Here is an 8,444-nt window from a genome sequence, read left to right on the forward strand (position 1 = left end):
TAGGATTAGCCCTAAGCCATATCTGTTGATTAATACAATGGTTTCACATCCACTGCTGTAAAAGGCTGTCCTTCCTATCAGGGCCGTCTTTATCAAGGGGCAAAAGGGGCAGCTGCCCCGGGCCCAGTTGCTCCTGGGGGCCAAAGGCAACTCCCTCTTGAGCCCTGCTGGCCACTGCCCTGGGTGTCAGGCTGTCAGCTACACAGGGGGGTGCTCCCATGCAATGCCTGCCTGCGACACTCCAGGCAGCGAACTGTGAGAGCTGTGATTCTCTTAGGAGAAAGGACCTTAGATAACATCATCACCATGTGACCAGTAACCTAGCAATATTACTGGTCACATGGCTATGAGGTAATGAAAGGTCCTTTCTTTCTACCAGGAGTGTTGCTGCAGGAGAAGTTTGCCTTAACTGTGGAGCTTTTTTTTGTGAAGATTACATCAGGAAAAGGTGACAGGGGCTGTTATGCTAATATACTGTAAGCTACTGTATACTGTGGGGTGCTGTATACTGTGGTGTGCCATACTTCTCTACTATATACTATGTGGTGCTGTATACTGTAGGGGGCTGTATACTGTGGGGTGCTATACTGCTGTGCTGTATACCGTGGGGTGCTGTATACCGTTGGGTGCTATACTGCTCTACTGTATACTGTGGTGGGCTATATACTGTGGGGTGATATACTGCTCTACTATATACTCTGGGGTGCTGTATAGTGTGGGGTGCTTTGTACTGTGGGGTGCTGTATACTGTATAGTGTAGGGTGCTATACTGCATACTGTGGGATGCAGTATACTATAAGGTGCTATACTTGCATACTGTGGGGTGCTGTATACTATAGGGTGCTATACTGCATACTGTGGGTTGCTGTATACTATAGGGTGCTATACTGCATAATGTGGGTTGCTGTATACTATAGGGTGCTATACTGCATACTGTGGGGTTCTGTATACTTTAGGGTGCTATACTGCATACTGTGGGGTGCTGTATACTATAAGGTGCTATACTGTGGGGTGCTGTATACTATAGGGTGTTATACTGCATACTGTGGGGTGCTGTAACGCTAGTGTGAGCCGAGCCCCGGTCTCCTTCCTGCAGAGCGGTGCCCACTTCCAGCCTGAGCCCAGCTGCCCAGAGCACTGATCCTGAGCTGCTGGAGTCTTCAGAACTGGAAGTATTTACAGCCATTCACTGTACTCTACCAGGTGTGTGGATTTTTTTTGTGTGTTGTGGTGGAGGGCGTGATTGCCTGCAAAGGTGTGGGAAGGCAGGATCCAGGGGGCCCAAGTAAATTTTTGCCCAGGGACCAATCCATATTAAAGCGGGCCCTGCTTCCTATTGCTAGTATTATAATACTCCCTAGTAAAGCTGGCGTACACGTTCGACCTATACACATTTAAGTCTCACGATTTCCGGCACTCACTTTGACAGGTCTGATCCTTTTTTAGGTGAAATAAAAAGCATGATCCTGGAGTTTCAACCCTATTCAGGCACTTTCCTTTAGCCTTCCAAAGACCATTTTGGTCTTCAGTAACACCTTGTGGTTAGCTTCTGCACGTTTTGCGTATTCTTATCTCGAAATCATAAGTTCCATCCTGGATGATGTTCATGCGCTTCCTTCCATCACTGCACAGTTCACATCACTCACAGGATGTTTTTTTTTTTTTCCGACCAGTTTATTGAAGAGAGCGGGAAATGAGTTCAGCAGCGAATTTCTCCCGATTTGTATTCACCGTTCATTTCTGCAAGTTCTAATAGAATTGTACCTTTTGCTTATGAAGCTCAGCGTGGGAAATATTTCAGTTTTTCTCATTATGAAGAGAGCAATGTATTAAATATTCATTCCATTGCTGCTTCAGAAAAAGACTTATAACATCATATCTGTCCTGGGTTTTCCCTGCGAAAAAAAAATAAAAATTATGAAGTCCTGGAAACTGAGAATTTAATTACCAGGAACGTGAAGCTGTAATGAGCAGAATTAATTAAACACTAGCTCAGCGTTAAACGGTAGGAACACAACAAAATGTGTAACATAAACCTGCATTAACCCATCAGCTTAATTATCTTACCAACCTCTTGCATGGATCATCTAAACTAGTGATCACCAACCTGTGGCTCCTCCGGCTCATTCCCCGACTGCCACAGGCTCCTTTCATATCCATTGTGTTGGCCAAAGATGTTCGGAAAAATCACTACTGAACTCAGATTTCGGTGGGTATCCACTTTTTAAATTCATAATCCAAATGTATCTATCATCTTCTTCGACAGTGGACGTGGCCTACAGTGGATCAATACATAACCTCATTGACTTTAGTCATTTGAAATAATCAATGCTGGTTGACATCCAATTGAACTCCATTGACTTTTATAGGTGCCATATGTCTCCATACAACATGGGACTTGTGTGGAGACAGAATATAACCAGGTACATGCTGCGGATTCAGATCCGGTTGACTACATCAATGACCAAGCCTTCTACCCGCAACCCAACTATCTATTGAGGACTACTATCCTGGAGACTGCTACCTGGGTGTCGATTCGTGGTGTCCATGTCCTTTCCAACTGTTTCTGTAGCATTCCTGGCTCCTGTGTTTCCTATATTGTCCCAATTCGATGTCCTGTACATGGTTATTTTGTAGTTTATGATGGTAGACCTTCACGCTGCTAGATGTTTTTGCTTGTTGTTAAGGGGTTAAGTATATCCCTATCATTAAGCCTTTGTAGTTTCTGCTGCGGTTATGTGTTTGACAGCCCCCTCCTCTGCATGCTCTCAATCCACGGTATGCTGGTCCATAGCCCAGCACGCTTCTCACCTACTGCTCCCTTTGCTGGGATTAGTAGAGGGCGTGCTGTGGGCATGCTGAGCTGCCATTCCTCTCCAAATTTTACCACCTATTTTACCTTCTTAATCCTTCCTACCCTTTTCCTTTTCCTGCCCTGCCGTCGTTATCCCATGTATCCCCTGTAGAGTCCAGTTTTGGCGGGTAGTCATTCTCCCCCATCCTCCTCCTCTGCGCATCGTGCTTCACACCTTTACTATACCCCTTCATATCCACATCTCGGTATCCTTATTTTCTCTTCTCTCGGCTTCTCTTTCATCTCAGCGGCTGCGTTTTCATGAATACATTTAAGAACATTTGCATGGTAAATCTGGGCGAGCGAACAGGTGCGTGTTGTCTTTTTAATCTAACTTGGTGACATTTGGGAAATTCATGTATTCATCATTGGAATCTGTTTTAGGCGTGGATATCACGTGCCCTGTTTTAACACCAAATAATTTTTTTTTAAAGGCCAGTAATTTGGGCCAGTTGGAATTTTTGTACCTACATATATTAATGGAAAAAAAAATCTGATTAATAAGGCAGTCTGAGATGAGAAATGGCAAGGTGTGACTGATGACAAAGAACATGCTGCTTCGTGGTCTGTACACCATCAGTCCGGGAACTGAACATGTGAATGATGTGAGATGGACCAGATGTTAGGGATTCACTTGCCAAACAACTAGTCTTTTCAGTTGGATTGTCAGACCCCCTCATTAGCAACTAATCTGTATCTGATTACTAAGGTCTGCACATTACATATAGAGAAAGAGTAATGAGTCTTTTATACAACCTATGTATATACACACCGAGACATGTGATATAGATGTATGGACAGGTTCTCTTTTAAAGGAGTTGTCTTTAAACCTGTAGATGACCACTTCTCCTAAGGACATCCATAGAAGTGGTCTCTTGCTCAAGACCTTTTCTCTGTGAGCCAGAGAGCCACTCCTAAACGCAGGTTCTCGCTCTGTTGGACCTGGTCCATCAATGTACTGTTACTATATAGATGGTTATTAATTTGCTTGGCCCGGCACAGCTTCCCCGGTCACAGCTACTCACCAGGTTTTATCGAAGCAGGACCCCAGATGATCCACTGATTGTACAGCTGGCTTCCATCAGTCTTCTTGAGACCATTTGCCTGTGGCAGCCCCCAGAATTAGGTCCTTAACATGGTGCGAAAGGGTTTGTAAACAGCGGGAGGAGGATCAGATTGGCAGCGCTTAGAACGGCAGGGGAGAAAGAGGTGCGCATGTATACATTTGTTATGAGACATCCACATACACATGAGATTGAAGAAGGTTGATGGTTGGACAATTGTTGAACCAGTGATCATCTGGTGAACGACCATTTTGCAGACGTAGCCATACAGATTTTAATTTTGTCCATATTGGCTGTTACAGTGGTCCAAACTGACCATACATGTTCAGGGACGCCAGGCAATGGACAAACCAGTTTTTTGGGGAATGTTCTTTCAAAGATCAATCTGTCGTCCATGACCACAAGATTTTTTTTATCTGGCTTTCCAGTGAAAATGACTTCTCTTCACCCCGAGGACAATCGTTTTGGTTGAAATCGTCTGTTTTGATGACCTTTTAGACTAAATATGACTGACAATTTTCAGTGAAAGCAACATGACCAGAAAAGAGTTGGCTGTACTTTTTTTGTTTTTCTTTATCCATTCGATCAGATTTTTGTGATAATGAAGCTTGGATGAGGTTTGTGTTATTTCAAGTCAATTAGCTGCAGCTTTACTTGAGTGCACAGCACTGTCCTGAGCGGACTAGTTTTTCCTGGTCACCCCAGGGCCAGAGAGATTGAAAACACATGCTCGTATACAAGACTTTTCTTGTTTGTCCTCACTTTTTGCCAGCATTTTTGCTTTGAACTAGATTTGTCCAAGTAGGGCGTATATATAATGCCATGTGTGTCCTCAAACATGTTCTTTATGTATTCCATAACACATGGGATGGTTTTTATGTCCTGGTGCATGTACAGTATAAACAATATGCAAGGGGAGGAAATGATGGGATTTGTGCAGATCATGGGAGATCAACCATTTTGCTGTTTTACAGGGGATGCTACCGGATGTTTTTCATGAGAATGGAAATTCTCCACTGACTATTGTTGCTCTGTCTAAGCTGTTCATACACATTAGAGTAAAGTTGGCCAAATCCATCGATAAGAGCATGATCGACCAACTGTTTTACATGTATGGTAGTGTGCGATTCCCACTCCCCCCTACAAAAATGATGTTGGAAGGAAAAAAGGATCCGACATGTTGCATTTTAATGCCCGAGCCGCCACCAGAGGTGTCTGGGAGGTACTGAGGTGTCTAATTGTACATCTTGGTTAACATTAGAGACCAAAGAAGGGGGTGCATTAGGTAATAAGAGAGCTGCTCCTACCTTTGCCTGGGAATCCTTATTACAGAGCCGTAGGCATTCCATCTGCTGACTGTATCCTGCCTCCTTGGGAAAACTTATATAGATGTAACGGATAGAGCCACCAATGTCCTGCAATACCTAAAGTGAGTCAATGTATAATTTTTTGGTGCATCAGCATTTTCTGTGTAGACTAACAGGATTTCATGCTCTGCATCTGTTTGAAGAGACTCTTGATTGTTCTCTTAAAGACGCCTTCATTTTATGTTATTGTTTGTCTTGTATTCACTTTTTCCTTTACAGTTTGTAGCATTAAAAATCCCTTAACCTCCTCACATAACCCTCCATCATTCTTAATTTGACCATGTATGGTCCAAATTTTTGGCCCAGTCAATTTGAAAGTAAAAAGCTATGTAGGCTGGGTACTTACAGAGAACCAAAATAACTCAAGATCGTTTCATGAGGATTACCCTTCCTACAGTGACCATTATTTTCCCCTGCTCGATTATTTTCATCAGTGCCATAGGTGGCTTGCTCAACTATTTCTCCATTCAAAATCCTCCTAGCTGTGGTCTTGTGGGGTCAACTGTTCTGTCAATTCATGGGGATTCCACCACAGATCTACCTGTTATACACTAGATGGATGATCATTTCTTCTGGTTGAAATACAGTTTTATGTACCTATGGATCACAAAATGTAAAGTCAAGCCATCCATTTACAGTAAGGGTCTATAGCCTAGGACCTCTAGCCATACATTCATGAACATGGTCTGAAATCCTGAACCATAAGTAATAGATTTATCATGTTGATATATAGTTCGCGACCACAAACCATACATTTAAAGAGGACCTTTCACTACTCTACAAACTAAAAACTAACTATACCTGTGGGCAGAGCGGCGCCCAGGGGTCCCCCTGCACTTACTAGTATGCCTGGGCGCCGCTCCGTTCGCCCAGGTATAGGCTCCGGTGTCTGCGCTCCCTCTGACTGATTTCTTGTAGGAGGCGTGTCCCTTGCTGCGATTGGCCAGCAGTGCAGCAAGGGACACGCCTCCTACAAGAAATCAGTCCAGTACAACAGACAGAGCTGAGACCCCAGAGCCTATACCGGGCGAACGGAGCGGCGCCCAGGCATACTAGTAAGTGCAGGGGGACCCCTGGGCGCCGCTCTGCCCACAGGTATAGTTAGTTTTTAGTTTGTAGAGTAGTGAAAGGTCCTCTTTAAGCACCTGATTTTTCTGTAAATTAAGGAGTTGCCTCCATTTGGAGAACGCCTAACTTGTCCACCTCTCATCGTAAGAACCGTTTATTACCCAACCCTCTGACTGTTACCCACAGTACAGGTCACAAACTGTCTGATTCTGACGACGCAATCTGAATTCTAAAAGTGAATTAGTTCTTTAAAGCCAATGTTCTTGTCTTCTTCAAATTCTCGTTCTCTACTTAATTTTCTCCCCACCCTTCTGAATTCCTCTCTCCCTAACGATCCATGTTTTTTTTAGTCCTCTTGTCTCCTCGCATCCCCTCATCACATCGCTCTGGTGGTAATTTACCTCCTTATTTTATCTACAAATCTCTGTGCACTTCACAACGAGAGAACAGAGATCTTGCAGACAAACCACAGTCACATAAAGAGATGTCGGTTCCTTCGCCAGCTTTATATTTAAGGTCAAATCACGATTGCCAACACACAAAACAGCCCCGGGATGTTCTGCATGTGAAGTTCTCACTGTGGTATGTAAAAGGTAGAAGAACCTTTCTGAGCTGCAGGTAACACTTCTAGTTTTATTTACTTTTATACTTGGACATGGACTCCAGGCTCCAGAAGATTGTATCTGGGTCAGAAAAGTGGATCTCCTCAAAAATGTAAATAGAAGTCTACATAGGAGCAGTATTATAGTAGTTATATTGTTGTACATAGGAGCAGTATTATAGTAGTTATATTCTTGTACATAGGAGCAGTATTATAGTAGTTATATTGTTGTACATAGGAGCAGTATTATAGTAGTTATATTGTTGTACATAGGAGCCGTATTATAGTAGTTATATTGTTGTACATAGGAGCAGTATTATAGTAGTTATATTCTTGTACATAGGAGGCGGTATTATAGTAGTTATATTCTTGTACATAGGAGCAGTATTATAGTAGTTATAGTCTTGTACATAGGAGCAGTATTATAGTAGCTATATTCTTGTACATAGGAGCAGTATTATAGTAGTTATATTCTTGTACATAGGAGCAGTATTATAGTAGTTATATGCTTATACATAGCTGCAGTGTTGTATTAGTTCCTAAAATGCATTACTTGTGTATTAAACACGTTGTCCTGGTATCCTAGAATCTTCTTCTTTTTTATTTAATTTTTTTTTGTAACATAACCAGGTGTATACATCTTAACTGGTTTTGGTGACTGCTGTTATCAATATAATTTTTTCATCTTTTTATTGACCTGGCTTTGGAATATATAGTCAGTTGTGTTACCAGTCATGTCTGTCCCTGATTAGACTGGACATCACTGTCCTTTTTGAAACGCCTTGGAAGTCATGCTTTGTCCATCTTTGCAGTTGCCCAGATGAGGGGGGTAGTGGTACCACCTTTGTAAGTTTGCATCTAGGGTCACTTAGTCAGGGTCACCCTTGTCAGGCAGGGCTCCACTAACCATTTGTTCAAGTTAGGGACTCTAAGTAGGGATTACTAGGGTTAGTCTCCCACAATCCGCCCTGACTCATTCTGAATTATTGAACAGCAACATGTCTCCATCTTTACAAGTGGTAAGACATCTCCTTTTTATTACGTGCACTGGCTACTGTGACACAGTGAGGGGTTGTGTCTGGCAAGACAGGTATTTTCCTCCCAGCATGTGCGGCTGGGCTGGTTTCCAGCCAAGTGAGGTCAAATAACGGACCGGAGTTTATGTGCCGGTCCGGGTTTTGGCAGCACCTGGCTGTCCTTAAATAGGCAGCTGGGCTCAGCAGAGATGTCTCTGTTTTTGGGATCTGAGGCTTGATGCCATGCTGGAGGGCTGAGAGCCGCATGCTGGGGAAACAGGCCCCCTAAAGCCTGCTGTGAACTACAGGAGGCAGAACTGCCAGCAAGGTGACTTGTGTTATATGAACTTTCCATTGTGTGTGAATTAACACCAAGACTGCAAAGTTACCTGCTGTTTTGTGCAATTGTCTCAAGTGTGAATAAACATTTGATGTTTTGAGTTAGGAGCTTGTATTTTGCCTCTGTACTGCGCC

The sequence above is a fragment of the Bufo gargarizans genome, chromosome 2 (genome assembly GCF_014858855.1).
Source record: "Bufo gargarizans isolate SCDJY-AF-19 chromosome 2, ASM1485885v1, whole genome shotgun sequence".
NCBI lineage: Eukaryota > Metazoa > Chordata > Amphibia > Anura > Bufonidae > Bufo > Bufo gargarizans.